The 19,662-nt window shown below is 39.7% G+C and overlaps 1 protein-coding gene and 1 long non-coding RNA gene across 2 annotated transcripts in view; one reads left to right on the plus strand and one right to left on the minus strand.

Annotated features, from left to right (window-relative positions):
- LOC114455720 (zinc finger protein GLI2-like) overlaps nt 1-19,662 on the plus strand; it is a 63,012-nt gene that overhangs the window by 24,806 nt on the left and 18,544 nt on the right. The gene's annotated exons all lie outside the window — the stretch shown is intronic.
- LOC114455539 (uncharacterized) lies at nt 12,273-12,981 on the minus strand. Its single transcript, XR_003672692.1, has 3 exons — nt 12,927-12,981; nt 12,796-12,860; nt 12,273-12,331 (listed from the first exon to the last, which is right to left on the minus strand). It is a non-coding gene; the product is annotated as an uncharacterized LOC114455539 (long non-coding RNA).

A 19,662-nucleotide genomic window follows, 5' to 3' on the forward strand; every position in this document is an offset into this window, starting at 1 on the left:
TTAAGTGTTGGCTGTATAAATGGACTCAGGTCTGGAAACAGAGACGTTCTTAGATGTAGTGAGATACGTGTGGAGGTCTGGAACCAGACGTTTGGCACCACTCCACCTCATAATTGTTTCAGTGTGTTGCTGTTGTACCATCACCAGGTCTCACATGGTGGAAAAGTCCTTTAAAACATCTCTGTTTCACCAGTAAGATCATATATTCCATCCATCCATCTTCTTCCGCTTCATCCGAGGCCGGGTCGCACAGGCAGCAGTCTCAGCAGAGACGCCCAGACCTCCTGATCCACGCACACCTCCTCCAGCCGTTCTGGGGGACCCCGAGGCGACACCAGGCCAGCTCAGAGACATAGTCCCTCCAACGTGTCTTGGGCCTCCCATGAGGCCTCTTCTCAAAAGGACATGTCTGAAACACCTCCTGAGGGAGGCGACCAGGAGGCATCTGAAACAGATGCCCAAGCCACCTCAGCTGGTTCCTTTCAACGTGAAGGAGCAGCCACTCTACTCCGAGCTCCTCCGTAGTGGCTGAGCTTCTCACCCTATCTCGAAGGTCATATATTATCACTATTAAATATTTAAACACCACTGATTGATCATAAAATATCACTTCTTTTTAATTAACTTTTATTCTGAAAAGAAACGTTGCTCCAGTGGTATCTGTTGGGCAAGGCACTTCAACCACATTGTCTAGTATGAATGTAGTGTGTGAGTGAGTGTTGGTGGTGGTGGGAGGGGCCTATGGTTCACTATGGCAGCCTCCCTTCTGTCAGTCTGCCCCAGGGCAGCTGTGGCTACAACAATAGCTTACCACCACTAAGTGTGGAGTGAAAGAATAATGCCTTCATTCTGTAAAGTGTCTTTGTGTGTCTATGATAAAATCCAATACATTATTATTATTATTATTGTTATTATTTATGACTCGTGTTTCTGAATGATTTCTTAATGATGACACTGGTACACGTCACAGTGACCATCGCTAACGTAGACGTCACAGTGACCATCGCTAACGTACACGTCACAGTGACCATCGCCAACGTAGACGTCACAGTGACCATCGCTAACGTTCACGTCACAGTGACCATCGCTAACGTAGACGTCACAGTGACCATCGCCAACGTACACGTCACAGTGACCATCGCCAACGTACACGTCACAGTGACCATCGCCAACGTACACGTCACAGTGACCATCGCCAACGTAGACGTCACAGTGACCATCGCTAACGTACACGTCACAGTGACCATCGCCAACGTACACGTCACAGTGACCATCGCCAACGTAGACGTCACAGTGACCATCGCCAACGTACACGTCACAGTGACCATCGCCAACGTACACGTCACAGTGACCATCGCCAACGTAGACGTCACAGTGACCATCGCCAACGTACACGTCACAGTGACCATCGCCAACGTAGACGTCACAGTGACCATCGCCAACGTAGACGTCACAGTGACCATCGCCAACGTAGACGTCACAGTGACCATCGCCAACGTAGACGTCACAGTGACCATCGCTAACGTACACGTCACAGTGACCATCGCCAACGTACACGTCACAGTGACCATCGCCAACGTACACGTCACAGTGACCATCGCCAACGTAGACGTCACAGTGACCATCGCCAACGTACACGTCACAGTGACCATCGCCAACGTACACGTCACAGTGACCATCGCTAACGTAGACGTCACAGTGACCATCGCTAACGTACACGTCACAGTGACCATCGCTAACGTACACGTCACAGTGACCATCGCTAACGTACACGTCACAGTGACCATCGCTAACGTAGACGTCACAGTGACCATCGCTAACGTAGACGTCACAGTGACCATCGCTAACGTAGACGTCACAGTGACCATCGCTAACGTAGACATACATAATGTAACCTAAAGTAAAGCTGGAGGACACATAATGCAGAGGAAAAGTTGATGTGTCTAATGTCTATGCAGAGACGCAGTAATAAAGACTGTCATCTAATCCATCTTTGTCTTCATTATATTGTGTCATTTATTATTCCCAGTCCATCCCAGTGTAAATCACAGAAGCATCAGTAGATGGTGATGATTGAACGCCGTCTCTGATCGTTAACAGTGTTAGTCAGGAGCCCCCCAGGACACCCCCCCCCCCCCCAGAGCATCAGATGGACTCATTTTATCACACAATACACAGTGTGTGATAAACGACTCCTGATCTATAGACGGTTGTTTGTTGTTGCTGAATAATGTCCTCACTACTCACCGTCCTCAGGAGTCCTACACACACCTCCTCTGGTTCCTCTGGTTCCTCTGGTTCCTCTGGTTCCTCTGGTTCCTCTGGTTCCTCTGGTTCTGATCAGCTATGGAGAACAGCTGATTTGAGAGGATTTTTATCTCGATAGTTTATTTTTAAGGCTCATTTATCTTAAGTGAAATGTTTTATCAATGATTGTTTGCATTTATATAATAAATATGTTTTATGATGGTGAAAGAGAAGCTGAAGTTGATCAGCTTTGCTTCTGTCAGACTCATTACACGTTAATCCAGACTAAAACCATTTTATATAATCTGCCCATTCTCTGTAAATTATTATTCTTAATTCAATCAATCAATCAATCAATCTTTATTTGTATAGCGCCAAATCATAACCAATGGTATCTCAAGGCACTTTACAGTAGAGCAGTCTTAAGGACGGACTCTTCATTTTATGGATACACACATATGCATATATACGTATATACACATACATATGTATCCCACACCCAACATGAATTCATCATGGCGGCAAGGAAAACCTTCTGTTAAGCAGCAGGAACCTTGTGTGGATCCCATTCCTATGATGAACAGCCATCCACGTTATGCTGTGTTGGGTGTGTGCAGAGGAAAGGGTGGAGACAGAGCCGCTGAGTCTCTGTAACTCCACACTGAGGATCCCACGGATTTTTAATTTCCCCTACATTGCTTTTCTTTTTGTGTTATACTGTTTTTAAAGTGTTGCATTGTGTTGTTCTGAAACCAATTTTTTGTTTCTGAAATCCTGTTTTGCTGATATTGAAACCAAGTTGCATCGTATTGGTCGACATTACAGTGTTTAAAAAAAAATATTTTTCGCTGAAAATCAGGTCCTCGAAATCTCCAACATTTACTGTAATATGTATAATTGTTTGTTTTTTAGCATGAAAACGTGTCCCTGTGATTGGGTTAGAGCAGCTTAGGGCCAATAGTGATGACACACACACACACACACACACACACACACACACACACAAACAATAGAACCATCTCATGGATAAGATCATGAACTATTATCTAAACTGGTTTATACCAGTAATACACATTATCAGAGGTGTTTTACAGTGTTTTTAATGTTTTTAGTTAAAGTACATCTTTTATATTAAAAAAAGGCTCATCACTAATTGGAAATGTAAATAAAAAAATAACATGTTAGTGTACTTAACAAAATATAATAGTAAGAAAGAAAGAAGCCAACAAGAAAAAACTTTAACTCCCTCGCCTGGTTCACTTCCTGTCTTTCTGGCCGTACACAATTCATCCAACTCAACTCTCACTAGTCTAACACTTTCCCTGTCCCTGCTGGCGTTCCTCAGGGCTCTGTCCTGGGGCCCCTCCTCTTCATCATCTACATTCTCCCACTCGGTCACATCCTCCGTAAACATAATGTCCATTTCCACTGCTATGCTGATGACACCCAGCTCTACCTCTCTACCAAACCATCTTCTTCTCTTCCTCCCTTACCCTCTGTTTACAAGACATTTATTATTGGTTCTTTTCCAACTTCCTTAAACTCAATAGTTCCAAAACAGAAGTCCTCCTTGTAGGCACCTCATCCACTCTCTCAAAATCCAACAGTTTCCATATTTCCTTTAACAACTCTTCTCTCCTTCCTTCCCCTCAGGTTAAGAGTCTGGGTGTCATCCTCGACAGTTCACTTTCCTTCCATTCACACTTTAACATCACCCAGTCCGCCTATTTCCACCTACGGACCATTTCTTGTCTCCTCCCCTCTCTCACCCCCCACACCACCGCCATCCTCGTCCACAGCCTCGTCACCTCCCGCATTGATTATTGTAATTCACTTCTCTTCGGCCTCCCCAACAAATCCCTCCAGAAACTGCAGCTCCTCCAGAACTCTGCAGCACGAATCATCACACGGACCCCCTCCACTCACCACATCACCCCCGTCCTACAACAACTTCACTGGCTTCCCATAAAACAAAGGATCAACTTCAAAATACTCCTCATCACCTTCAAAGCACTTCATAACCTGGCCCTCCGTACATATCTGACCTCCTCCACATCACCACCCCTGCCCACACACTCCACTCTCTGTACCTCTGGTCAAACTCATCACCATGGGGCACAGAGCATTCAGCTACTGTGGCCCCCAGCTCTGGAACTCTCTCCCCCCTGACCTCCGTACCATAGACTCCTCCCACTCTTCAAATCAAAACTCACCTCTTCAGACAATCCTACTCCATCTAGACACACATTCACCAATACTGTACCAATACTGTACTCTGTTTTATTGTGTTTATTTTAATGACTGCCCTGTACAGTGTCCTTGGGTGTTTTGAAAGGCGCTTTTAAATAATTATTATTAAAGCTTATATTTACAATATAAAGTCATTTTTAGCAAAGTGTCTAAAATAGGAATCAAATAAACACAAAGAACAAATATAAGAAGTGCAAAGAACAATATGCTGTAATTATTATCAAAGTGTCTTTAATACAACTCAAACATTTTTTATCTTTTATTTTAAACTTTAAAGACATCATGGGAGTGATAAAAGTTTAAAAAATATTAAATATGATTAGAACTACAATTAAACTTCATTCTGTTAAAAATTGTTTTGTTTTATATAATGTATTTTTAATATTATATTAACATTACATAACAATTATATAATAATATATGCACCACCATTATAAATCTGTTTCAACATTAGTAAAAATGTTATGAAGTTTGTATTTATTTTAATAATTTATACATTACATTACATTACATTATATCATATTATATTGGTTTCTCCCATTCACTCCCATTCATAAATGGTTAGTTAGTAGTGGAACTATCCACCCACCATATGTTAGGGTTAGCAGTTAATCATTATGTGTGTTAGGGTTAGTGCGTTATTTCAGTATGTATGATGCAGCTAGTTATGATTTACAGTCCATATAAACAGGACTGAATCATAACATAACATAACATAACATAACATAACATAACATAACATAACCACTAGAGCAGACATGGACTCATCTATAAACAGTCACATTTACAGACCTTAGAGTCACTGTTATCTAATCAATAAACAGGTAGAGATTGATCACCTTTATAATAAGTGCTGACTAGGCACTAGGAGTGAGGCTCAAGGCCAACACATGATGACCTGATAATATCGTATCATGTTTTTCTGCAGTCAGTGTCTTCTCCTCGTGCTCTTCTGCAACAATCAGTAGCTGAAATAACAGGACATTTATATTATTTTAAAAGAAAACGTAAAAAAATTTTTAAATAACATTAAATCATAACAACAGTTTTTTTTTATTTTACATAAATGCTGTACATGAATTAATTTAACAGTAACATAACCAACTTATCATCTGCATTGTTTCACCCCATGAATTAAATTGAGAGGGTCCAGCTCTGATAGTGGGGTCTCCTAACCCTCTTCCCCTGGTCAGGGGTCTGTAACCTTTACTCTACAAGGAACCATTGAACCTCATCTCACCTGGATTAAAGTCCTCCTGGTGCCATAAATACCTTCTCTATGAAGACAATACAGTGGATTACATTATATACAGTTATATAGAATAATGTTTGATTTCATTTATATTGATCATGTAAATGGAAACTTAAAAACAGTTTAAAATAAAATATATTGACATCAATAAATAAAACAGTATCTTTATCTTTAAATTCTTACACATCTCAGTTTACATGAACACAATGTTTATAAAGATGATTTTTATAGTTAATGTATATGAAAGTCTACAAAAAGTAACATGAATATAATAACACATGATCATGTGATCAACACATGATAATTACTCATTTCATAAAACATACATATTTAACCTGTACATTGGTGGTTAAATGAATCTGTTCCCACACAATTAAATCTGTATTTTCTTCCAGAAATAGTGTTTTTGTTGGTTTAGTTTCTTACCAGGGATTTAAAACTTAAGGTTAGTCACAGGTGGAGGAAAGTTGATGGTCTGTAGATGTTGTAGGAATGTGCTGAGTCATTATTTTAGGTTAATAAATTATTATATCATGATTTTATTTGTCATTAATCATTAATAGACTCTTTATATATCATTAATAGGCACTTTCTTTGAGGAGACTCAAAGCGCGTTACAGAAACCATTATTCATTCACAGCAGTCACTCACACAGTCATACCAGTGGTGGTAAGCTACAATGTAGCCACAGCTGCCCTGGGGCAGACTGACAGAGGCCCCTCTGACCACCACCAACATTCATGCACAATTCCTACTCACTCATACAAGGCAATGTGGGTAAAGTGCCTTGCCCAAGGACACAACGACAATGACTCGGTTAGAGTGGGATTTGAACCCTCAACCCTTCGGTCACTGGACAACCCACTCTACCACTGAGCCATTGTATGAGAGAGAGAGGTTTGTACTCTGTGGGACGTGATAAAGCGTATAAAATAACGTATACACACTTTCACGGATGCAAGCAGATAAAATTTTCACTCGCACACACTGAAAAAATACTCGCGCATGCGACTATTTTGGTTGCAGTCTGGAGCCCTGTGTGAATTATTAAACAGACTCTTTCTAACATGAGGCACAAGAATACATTTATCTGGAATTCCAAACTCTCCTTAACGACTCTTTCACGTACCATCTCGTAGGAGGAGAAGCTGGATGTCCCATAAAGAAGTGTTTTGTGTCTTTTTATTTCAAACTGAGAACAGAAGAAAACCTGTTATCATATGTTTAAAAGTCACAAAATAACCATATGATATTTATGTAAAATCTATAAAATACATGTTATGACTGTGTGAAAATGCCATTATTCAGAGAATATTATAACCGTTTACAGTAAAAGGCTTTAAAATGTCTAAAACATCACAAATATTGTTTGAAAAGACAACCCACTGTTTAATCTTTAATAATAGAACATGATTTTTGAACAATGTTTCACCGTTAATACTCAGAACTAATTTTTTGAGGTGATACTGTGTTTTTATAAACCAGATGTGATATTAAAATGAATGATGATATATTCTTTTCTGTTATCAAAGAGAAGATTTGCATTATGCTGAATTGATTAGTATGGTTTATATGTGTTGTCTGTCTCACTGACACACCTACATGTCTGTAGCAGGACATGCTGGAGATCACTGACCACCTTCATGAGTTTTAATATCTAACAAAAACACATCCTTTAGGAAACGTTCTCCAAAGTTACTTTTAAAGAACTCTTTTCAGTTTTATTTATCATCCATTACTTTTGTTTTCATTTCATTTTTACCCAACCTTCAAACCAGAGCCACAGACGGTCACGTGACATCCAGTACGATAGTCCTGCATGTCAGTGGCGGCTGCTGGTCTTTCATGCAGGAGAAGCTCATTTTCTGCCTACTTCAGAAAATGTATCTGTTTATTTAAATGTGAATTCTAGTAGAATTCACATTTTGTTGTCAACAACTATTTGTAGATTATCACACACACACACGCGTAGCTGCTGCGCGCTGGAGTGTGAGTGTTTGGTGAAAAGTCTCACAACACAAGCAGTAACAGTCTCCACAAACACCAAAAACAGACACTAGGTTTGTCAGAAGTTGATTCGCTATGAGAGGATCAGCAAAGTCTCCGTGTCAACACAGAGCAACGGACTGAAATATTTGAAAAACCCGCCTGTGTGCTTACAACGTCATACTCTCTGATTGGCTCATTTCGCTGTCAATCAAAATTGAATTAGCCTGAGACAGATCATCCAATCATCATCCATTATTCCAGCGTCCGGAACAGACAGATCCAGCCCACTGCTCCATAGACCTCCTGTGAAGCCCGGCGTCCGATGGGCGGGACTAAGTGCGTCATAACCGAGCATTTATCCAATGAGCGTCTAGTTTGACTGCAGTGGATCAACCACTAAATCCTCTCCCATTGAAGTCAATTGAAGCTGAACTTCACCACTGTTTATTAACACTGTGACGCTGCGGTAATGAATGAAGAACGTCACGCTGTCACTGTCAGTTTCCTGTTATAAGAAGCTGATTCTGAACTAAACATACATGTGTTCTGTCATATATTTAGTCAATGAAATGTACACACAACACTACATATTTGACCACTGATTTTAGGGGAAGCTGAGGTTCCCTTGTAGTCTTAAAGCATCCGCCACTGCTGCATGTGATCTACAACCATTTCTCTACTTCAGCGTCTGAGACTAGAAACGTCCAGTCAGCTGAAAATGTCTCCTCTAATAAAAACGTGTTGTTTTACTAAACATTCTTCAAAGACAGCAGAACTTACAACGTTCCGTCTCAAAACAAACTTTGTTCCTGCAGCTCAGAGCGTGGAACTCTGCAGCCTCCACATCTCACCAGAACGACCTACGAGACCTGACATACAACACAAACTCCCATAACTACACACACTTATAATAAGCTCCACCCACTAATACATGTCATATCTGTCTGTTTCTCCCTGTGCGTTATTGATTTTTTAATAAACTTATTATTATTGTCTTTATTCTAATATGTATCTTACTTTTTAGTCAAATATTTACCCAGTTGTTTCCTTCACTTATCTACGTATAATTTCACTTTTATCATCTCAGAAATACATCTCATTATGACTGAATTATCACATTGTTTGTTTGATTGAATTATGTAATAAAAGGTTAATATCCTCTGATTTATTACAGCTGTGATTATGGGTTAGGTTCACCCTAACTCTGTAGATTACTGTTCAAATTCACTTTTCTCTGCTTTCAAATGAATGGGTTTAGTTTAAAAACGTAGACATATTTCTCCTGTCAATTGTTAAAGTAATATAAATAATCATAATTAATATTCTCATTCATATAACCCATTATTAATAACTTCTCCTTCTGAAATAATGATGAATCAGCATTAAAGAAGCACAGAATCACTCATAGAGCATCCGTCTCTCTGAGTGACAGCTGTCATGTTTCAGCACCAAGGACAGCGCTAAGTCAGCGCTAATTTAGCCACAAAGGAAAGTTTCAGACACACAAACACTAAATATTTACAAACGTTTACACCCATAAGATCATAACTCCTCTAATGAATCAGCAGCACAACAGAAAAATTAAATAAAATGTGTTTAACTTTTATTTGTCAAAACAGCCAAAAAAAGAAAAAACAGCCTCACTTAGTATCCTCACAACAGCTGAGACCTTCCTTAGTAGTAGCAGATCATCTAGTTAGCATCATCGCTACAGGTGCTGCTACTAGCTACACTAACTGATGCTACTAGCTACACTAACTGATGCTACTAGCTACGCTACCTGATGCTACTAGCTACGCTAACTGATGCTACTAGCTACGCTAACTGATGCTACTAGCTACGCTACCTGATGCTACTAGCTACGCTAACTGATGCTACTAGCTACGCTAACTGATGCTACTAGCTACGCTAACTGATGCTACTAGCTACGCTAACTGATGCTACGAGCTACGCTAACTGATGCTACTAGCTACGCTAACTGATGCTACTAGCTACGCTAACTGATGCTACAAGCTACGCTATCTGATGCTACTAGCTACGCTAACTGCTGCTACTAGCTACGCTAACTGCTGCTACTAGCTACGCTAACTGATGCTACTAGCTACGCTAACTGATGCTACTAGCTACGCTAACTGATGCTACTAGCTACGCTAACTGATGTTACTAGCTACGCTAACTGCTGCTACTAGCTACGCTAACTGATGCTACTAGCTACGCTATCTGATGCTACTAGCTACACTAACTGCTGCTACTAGCTACGCTAACTGATGCTACTAGCTACGCTAACTGATGCTACTAGCTACGCTATCTGATGCTACTAGCTACGCTAACTGATGCTACTAGCTACGCTAACTGATGCTACTAGCTACGCTATCTGATGCTACTAGCTACGCTATCTGATGCTACTAGCTACACTAACTGCTGCTACTAGCTACGCTAACTGATGCTACTAGCTACGCTAACTGCTGCTACTAGCTACGCTAACTGCTGCTACTAGCTACGCTAACTGATGCTATCTGCTGCTGTGCTGCTGCTGCTCTCCTCCACGATTTCCACAGAAACAAGCTTTAGCTCAGCTTTAGCTTCACTTATTGGTTTAAAAAAACTCTTTTAGCCATTTTCTACCTTCTTCAGAGCTGACAGAGAAACTGTTTTTACACAAAATCAGCCTTTAGCTGTAGCGTGGGGGCGTGGCTTGACCCTCCTCTCTAATTCCTCATTTGCGCTGTCTACATTCAATTTTGTCTTTACAATGAAAGTTCCAGTGATTTCAACTCAAAAACAAAACACAGCTGTCCAATAATAATACTTTAAAAACACCTAAAAGTGAAAAAGGGGTTGGAATGTTTTTTATTGAGGTGCTAAATCCAATCATATCCATGTACCCTTCGTTCTTTGGTTATTCAGTTTTAAAACCAAATTAAAAAATGGATTATTTTTTGTTTCATTAATTTAAAACCAGAAACAGGAAAATGGAAAAACCAAACAAGCAGCGTTTTTCTGTTTTAAAATTAAATCTGGTTATTTTACGAGGAAATTGGACGAGCGCTTCATGTTTTAATCTCAGCGCACAGATCGACCCACAGATGGAGTTTTAATCTGCTGTGTTTGATAAAAATGATCTTATATCATATATTATATCTTATACCATCACACTGATGGTAGAGGTGTCATTTATGTGTTGATGACGTTTCATTATGAAGTTATTGATGCTGGAAGTCTGAATCTGTGAATATCTGACAACTTTACCAAACAGTGTTACGGTCCAAATAGTATCCAGATAATCTGGTGACTGGGCGGAGTTTTGCTCCTTGTCCGGATATAAAAAGAAGCAACGCATAAGTCACATTACTGGTGAATTGAAATGTTATTAATACATAAATAAATCAAAACCAAGAAATTGATGTTACGTAAAACATGTTCATGATATGTGGAACCAGAGGTGGTGTAATGAATCTACTGGTGCTCCTCGTTTCTTGTGATCAACTTTTGTGTGTGTTTGTGCTATTAGCAGTATTTATAATGTGCAAAATAAACATTTTTACTGCCCTCAAAAAACCTGTAATTGTTTTCACAAAATTGTCAAACCGTAGAAGTTCTAACATCTATTGTTCCTCACAGTCGACAGTGAGTCACCAGTTCATCTGGATACTATTTGGATCGTAACACCACAAAACAAAACATAAGCAGCTTTTTACAAGCTAAGACATCCACAGACTGAATGAAAACATGAGCAGGACCAGAAAACTGCTGAAATAAACAGTCCTGTTGTGTGAGGAGACCTGGGGAGGGAAACCAGGTGTAGTGGACTTCAGTTCTCGCTCTAATTTCTCCGTCACACAAACAGAACAAGTTTTAAAAAAACACACACACACAAAAAAGTGAAAAATGTTGCCTATCTGGTTTTTGGTTTTTCTGTATTTCTGTTTTGGTTTTAAATCAGTAAAACAAAAAAAACCACATTGTTAATTTGTTATTTTGATTTGGTTTCAAAACGGAATAACCAAAGAACGAAGGTACACGGATTCAATCAAATAAGTGAAGGTCAAAATCTGGGAGAAGCAGGATCTGGCACAAATTAAGCTCTGCATTTACCGAGCATTAGCATTAGGCAAACATTATGTAACATGTACGTACGCTATCTTAGATTTAGGCACAAGGGTTATACAAACAGATAGCGATGCAATTATTATTATTTGGGCTCGAGTCAGAAGCCTAGATTTAACTCAAGGAGCAGAGAGTAAATACACTGAACACAGTTCTGATTTTTGGTGATACCTTATATTGTGATATTTAAATTGAATAAACCAACATTAAGACATTTACAACAATAGACATTGTGCCATACACATAGTCCATCAATGCCCAACCAGAGTTCCAGTCCATAGAAGGATAAAGTCCAAGTATCGGAGGGGAATGTATGAGGTTTGTGGCCCTTCACTGTGTTGTGAAGGGGAAAAAACGAGGAAAAGAGCGGCTGCACAAAGGAGCCTCCTACCAGCCCCACCAGAGCAGTGGAGGGTCAGTTTGTTCAGTCCAGGCAGAATCTTCAGCTTAGTGCCCAGACTAGGCTCTAGCTCACCATCAACTGGCCTATATGACAAACAGGTCTAATTAAATATACAGTGGTACACACATTAAGAAACATTCAAAAATACTGGTGCTCCATAACACAAGCTGCATTATATTTACTAGTATTTCATTAATCAAATATTGTACAATATAATTAGTTCTTGATATATAAATACGATTCAAGTAATTATAATATTTGTCATATTAATCAATTCATTGCAGTACTAAACATCAAAAACCCAGCATCCACAAATAAAGTGCCTAGCAGCCCAGTGGTTGACTGGACTGCATTAAAGTGCATAGAAAACAACAAGGAAACTGGTTTAAAGTGCATTCATTCTCATCAACACAGCCATGAGAATAAACTATAAATCCAACATTGCAGTCAACAGATCATAATTAGAGAAAGAAGGCATACAAGATGTTATTAAATGTGCCAACCAAAGAGCAGCGGTAGCAGCTAAGCTAAGCTAAGCTAAGCTTACCAATTCTGTGGTTCAGTCCGTAAATGGCTCCGTTTCGGACAATCAATGGCTCCGGTATTCGGCTCCTATAGTTGGACATTTACTGCCTTTAGTTTCAAGATGTTCACTAAATAAACAACACCACAACGTACCTGCAGCAAACATCTCCGTCGCATGACCCTCTCACTCCTACCGGCATTCAGCCACAGCTGTGTTTAAACAGTGAGTTGGACGCGCTCTCCCGTGACGGTGCGACGTAACAGCGTGATGTATTGGCGTAATACGTAGTATTTTATATAAAGGAAAGGAAATTATTTAATTAATTAATATTAAAGGGTTTTCCACCCGGGTTACACCTAGCATTAACCTAACTTAGCAATAGCATTTACCTAGCATTAGGCAAACATTAGCATTAACCTAGCAATAGCATTAACCTCGTATTAGCTTTAACCTAGCAATAGCATTAACCTCGCAATATCATTTACCTAGCATTAGCATTAGGCAAATATTACCATTAGCCTAGCAATAGCAATTATATTGCAGTGGAACAGGAAAACCAGTATTACCAGTAACACCAATTAGAAAGCCTATTTACACAGTAGTATTAGTTTAAAACCAGTATGAAGCAAAAACCAGTTAAAAATCACTTTCAGTGAATTTGAGCCAAAATACAGCATTTAGAATGTGAAGGCGAGGAAATGGCGATGGCTTTTCTCGTGACATTATAGGCCCCTCCCACTGATCACAGACCTGCTCCTATCCGTCGAGGTTTATCAGTATTTTGAGGTCATTACGTCATAACGTCTTTACACTAGAGCTGTTTGCATCACACGCCACTAAAAGTGGCGCCATCTGAGAATGCAAGGCATGATGGGTAATTTCCACATTGATTCTTGTTTGGGGTTGAACAGTCATGTGTATCAAATATGAAGCAGTTTGAACTTTGTGTATTAGAGTTATAGCAGTTTTTTTTTTTATGGCATGCTATAGTTCATGATTGTAAATGGCACCAGTCAAAAACACAAGGCCATACTTTGGAGGGAGCATCTCTACTATCAGAAAACATGGCACAGTCACTGTTATGACATCTCATGAATGAGACCATGTTACAGAGGCGGAGTCCTCCACGCCCCTCTGCGCTTGCCTTAGGACAGTTTCCCTCCCATTGCTATTATGATAGCTGTGTTCATCGCCATGGCAACTGTTGTGATGGTGATGAATATTATTTTATGGAGACGGTGTCTGTCCCTCGACCCATATTTCACAATGATTTTAACATAAAATCAAATAAAAGAGCTATCAATTATAAAAATCTGAAAAAAATTAAAATCTCAAATCTAGAAACACCAAAACATAAAACCATTAGATGTGCTCTATTAAATATTAGATCACTGAGATCCAAATCTCTACTAGTAAATGACCTTATCTCAGAAAATAACTTTGATTTATTCTGTTTAACTGAAACATGGCTGTATCAAGATGAATATGTTAGTTTAAATGAAGCCACTCCTCCCAGTCATTTAAATACTCATATGCCACGAGACATAGGCCGTGGAGGTGGTGTAGCAGCTATTTATCATTCCTCTCTCCTAAACTTCCTTCAAAACAACAGCCTGTTCGAGGACTTCCAGTCAGGCTTTAGAGCTCAACACAGCACAGAGACTGCTTTAGTTAAAGTAACTAATGATCTACTCTGGGCTTCAGATGAAGGACGACTCTCAGTGCTGGTTTTATTAGATCTTAGTGCAGCTTTTGACACTATAGATCACTATATTCTACTAGAGAGATTAGAGGAATTACTTGGAATCACAGGGACTGCCCTAAACTGGTTTAAGTCCTACCTATCTGATAGGTACCAGTTTGTACACGTGAATAATAAGTCTTCTGTGTACACTAAAGTAAGCTACGGGGTTCCTCAGGGCTCTGTGCTAGGTCCAATCCTCTTCTGTATCTATATGATCCCCCTTGGTAATGTTATGAGAAAATACTCTGTTAACTTTCACTGCTATGCTGATGATACCCAACTGTATGTATCAATGAAGCCAGGTGAGACAAATCAGCTATCTAAACTTGAGGCCTGTCTAAAGGACATTAGGGCCTGGATGGACCAAAATTTTCTTCTTCTTAACTCAGACAAGACTGAGGTCATTGTACTGGGCCCACGACACCTTAGAGAAACCTATGCTAGCCTAACTGCCCTAGATGGCATTACTCTGACACGAAGCACAACTGTTAGAAACCTTGGGGTTCTATTTGATCAGGATTTATCCTTCAACTCTCACATAAAACAAACTTCAAGAACTGCCTTCTTTCATCTCCGTAACATTGCTAAAATCAGATCTATCCTGTCTCAGAGCGACGCCGAAAAACTAGTCCATGCTTTTGTTACCTCTAGACTGGATTATTGTAATTCTCTTTTAGCAGGCTGCCCGAGCAAGTCGCTTAAGACACTTCAGCTGGTTCAAAATGCTGCAGCACGTGTACTGACTAAAACTAGGAGAAGAGATCACATTACTCCTGTATTAGCCTCTCTGCATTGGCTTCCCATAAAATATAGAATAGAATTCAAGATTCTTCTTCTCACTTATAAAGCCCTAAATGGACAGGCACCAGTCTATCTCAAGGAGCTTGTAGTGCCATACAATCCCCCCAGAACACTACGCTCTCAAAATGCTGGACTACTCGTTGTTCCATTCGTCTCTAAAAGTAGTATAGGAGGAAGAGCTTTCAGTTATCAGGCCCCACTTCTCTGGAACCATCTACCAACCACGGTTCGGGGGGCAGACACCCTCTCTACCTTTAAGGTTAGGCTCAAAACATTCCTCTTTGGTAAAGCTTTTAGTTAGGAACCAGCTCATAGCTCATAATTAAGATGCAATAGGCATAGACTGCCGGGGGGGGGGTCTGGCATGCTCGGTTGGAGAGAGGTTGGAGAGGGCGTTAAGAGAGAGGTCATTTAGGTTAGAGAGGGACCGGAGAGGGTCCCATTCCTCTCTCAAACACTCCCTCTATGTCTGCTTCTTCCCTTGTGTGTTTGCTCCTGTTCTCCTTCTGGCTTTTGTCTTGCAGGTCCGTGGGATCCTCAGTGTGGAGTTACAGAGTCTCAACAACTCTGTCTCCACCCTTTCCTCTGCACACACCCAACACAGCATAACGTGGATGGCTGTTCATCATAGGAATGGGATCCACACAAGGTTCCTGCTGCTTAACAGAAGGTTTTCCTTGCCGCCATGATGAATTCATGTTGGGTGTGGGATACATATGTATGTGTATATACGTATATATGCATATGTGTGTATCCATAAAATGAAGAGTCCGTCCTTAAGACTGCTCTACTGTAAAGTGTCTTGAGATACCATTGGTTATGATTTGGCGCTATACAAATAAAGATTGATTGATTGATTGATTGATGATGGGAAATATTTCAAGGCAGTCATGAATAAGCTTGGGAAATGTCATTTTTTTTAAATGTGAGGCTGATTGAGCTTTGTGTGTCATAGTCATGGGTTTTTTTAAATTATGGCGTGCTAACGAAGATTAGCATTACAACTTTGCGGTAGCGCCACGACCAAAACTGTTCAAGATACGCAAATTCCTTTGAAGAATTGTAATCTTCAGTGGGTTCTAAGTGTTCTCGCTGAGTTTGAGGTGAACCAGATGAAGCCCCTCAGACTAGTTCGCGTTTCCAGGGCAAAACACCATTTTTGACCTTTGACCCAAAATGGCTGACTTCCTGTTTGGTTTTGGGCGTGGTCATAATGTAACTTTTTGCTCATCTTGGGGTCAAAACTATATGTGGTGAATTTTTTCTGCAGCGGTGAGATTTTTTTCATTATTTTAAATTATGAATTTTTGACTCAGGTTTGTACAAATTTTGGTGAGAATTCAGGAATTCTCAGATTAGTGATCAAATGCAGAATATTCTGGTCTTTGGACCCTTATAATAATAATAATAATAATAATAATAACAGTAATAATAATAATAACAATAATAATAATAATAACAATAATAATAATAATAACAATAATAACAGTAATAATAATAATAATAATAATAATAACAGTAATAATAATAATAACAGTAATAATAATAATAATAATAACAGTAATAATAATAATAACAGTAATAATAATAACAGTAATAATAATAATAATTAAAGCCGCGAGCGGCGTCATAGGGTCCGATGAAGCGGCCGGGGGCGGTAACCCACGGTCACGTATACCACTGTTGGGGATTTGGGAAATGGCCTGGAGTTGTAAGCGTTTTCGTATAACGGCGTAGTTATGGCGAAGGATTTTCCTGTGTCATGATAGGCCCCTCCCACTTTTCACAGCCTGCTCTATTTGCCATAGCAATGTGCTTCCATCTAATAAGATTCATCCTACAGTGTTTTGAAGTCAACACGACATGTCGTCTTGCCGCTAGAGCTGCTGGCGTAGGACGGCCCAAGAAGCGGCGCCCTCTGAGAGCGCAAGGCATTGTGGGTGTTTTTGGTTATCGTTTGTTGTTTGGGGCTGTACGGTCATCATGTGTATCAAATATGAAGCACTTTGAACTTTGCACTCTGGAGTTGCAAGCATTTTCGTATAACGGCGTAGTTATGGCGAGGGATTTTTGTGTGTGATTATAGGCCCCTCCCACTGGCCATGATGGGTAATTTGGTCATCGAGCGTTGTTTTTTTTTTTTTTTTTTTTTTTCATCGAGCGTTGTTTATAGATGGACAATCATCGTGTGTATCAAATATGAAGCAGTTTGAACTTTGCATTGAAGCGTTATAAGCATTTTCCTATTACAGCGTGTTGATGGCGAAGAATTTTCCAGTGACATTTTAGGCCCCTCCCACTGACCACAGTCTGTTGTTTCTTCAATAGGAATTTGCTACCTTCTGTGTAGGTTCATCCTACAGTGTTTTGAAGTCAACACGACATATCGTCGCTACAGCTGCTCGTGTAAGACGACCACAGAAGCGGCGCCCTCTGAGAACGCAAGGCATTGTGGGTAAATTGGTTATTGTTTGTTGTTTAGCTCTGGACAGTGATCGTGTGTATCAAATATGAAGCAGTTTGAACTTTGCACTCTAGAGTTATAAGCATTTTTGTATAACGGCGTAGTTATGGCGAGGGATTTTCCTGTGTCATGATAGGCCCCTCCCACTTTTCACAGCCTGGTATATTTGCCATAGAAATGTGCTTCCATCTAATAAGATTCATCCTACAGTGTTTTGAAGTCAGCACGACATATCGTCTGTCCGCTACAGCTGCTCGTGTTGGACGACCACAGAAGCGGCGCCCTCTGAGAACGCAAGGCATTATGGGTAAATTGGTTCTCGAGTTTTGTTTATGGCTGTACGGTCATCATGTGTATCAAATATGAAGCAGTTTGAACTTTGCATTCTAGAGTTATAAGCTTTTTCCTAGAACGGCGTCCTGTAAATGCTAACCGTGTACATGACCTTAAATGACACCGGTCGAAAACACAAGGCATGATGGGAAATGTTTCAAAGCAGTCATGACCAAGCTTGGGCACATGTCCTTTGTGTGAAATTTGAAGCTGATCAAAGTTTGTGTGTCAGAGTTATGGAGATATGGAATTTTTTGCGTGCTAACGAAAATTAGCATTGCATTTTTGTGGCGGCGCCACGACCAAACCGTGACAGATACGAAAATTCTTTCGATAACTTTTCATCTTCAATGGGTCCTATGTGGTGTTGCCAAGTTTTAAGCGAATCGGATGAATCCCCTCAGACTAGATAGCGCAGATGCGTTTCGAGGGCGAAACTCCATTTTTGACCTTTGACCCAAGATGGCTGACTTCCTGTTTGGTTTTGGGCGGGGTCACAATGTAAGTTTTTGCTCATTCTGGGGCGAAGACTACATGTGGCGATTTTTGTGCAAATCGGTCAGACCTGGCGGTCGTGTGGTTCCATCGTTTGTTTTGTCCGTTTTTTTTCACGCCACCAAATTATCAAATTTTTCGCCAGGCCTGAGGTGCGTGCAAATTTTGGTGAGTTTTCGGGCATTTTTAGTGGGTCGAATTAGCGATCAAAGGCGGACGGGGTATAATAATAATAATAATAATAATAATAATAATAATAATAATAATAGGATATAAAAGCGAAAACAATAGGTTCCTCTGTCCCATTCTGGGACATCGGACCCTAATAATAACAGTAATAATAATAATAATAACGGTCATAATAATAATAACGGTCATAATAATAATAATAATAATAATAATAATAATAACAGTAATAATAATAATAATAATAATAATAATAATAACAGTAATAATAATAATAATAATAATAATAACAGTAATAATAATAATAACAATAATAATAATAACAGTAATAATAATAATAATAATAACTAATAATAATAATAACAGTAATAATAATAATAATATAATAACAGTAATAATAATAATAACAATAATAATAATAATAATAACATGATTCAGCCTCTTCAAACTTTCCTTCAGATGACGATGGTTTCATGTTGTTCTGCTGTAGCTTCTAAACCCTGTGTGTGTGTGTGTGTGTGTGTGTGTGTGTGTGTGTGTGTGTGTGTGTGTGTGTGTGTGTGTGTGTGTGTGTGTGTGTGTGTGTGTGTGTGTGTGTGTGTGTGTGTGTGTGTGTGTGTGTGTGTGTGTGTGTGACTACTGGCACAGATCTGTGTAGTTAGGATTCAAGCCAAATTTTTCTAGTGGAATTTCCTGTCTGAATGGAGCACCCCCTCACACACACACACACACACACTCACACACACACTTTGTGTGTCTCTTTGCTTTAACCCTCTCCTCCCCCTCCAGTCTCTTGCTTTTCTTCCATGTCTGATGAAGTCTTGAAGTGGTTCTCTGGGTGATGAATCGGTGATGAATCGGTGGT

Source organism: Gouania willdenowi, chromosome 21 (genome assembly GCF_900634775.1).
Source record: "Gouania willdenowi chromosome 21, fGouWil2.1, whole genome shotgun sequence".
NCBI lineage: Eukaryota > Metazoa > Chordata > Actinopteri > Blenniiformes > Gobiesocidae > Gouania > Gouania willdenowi.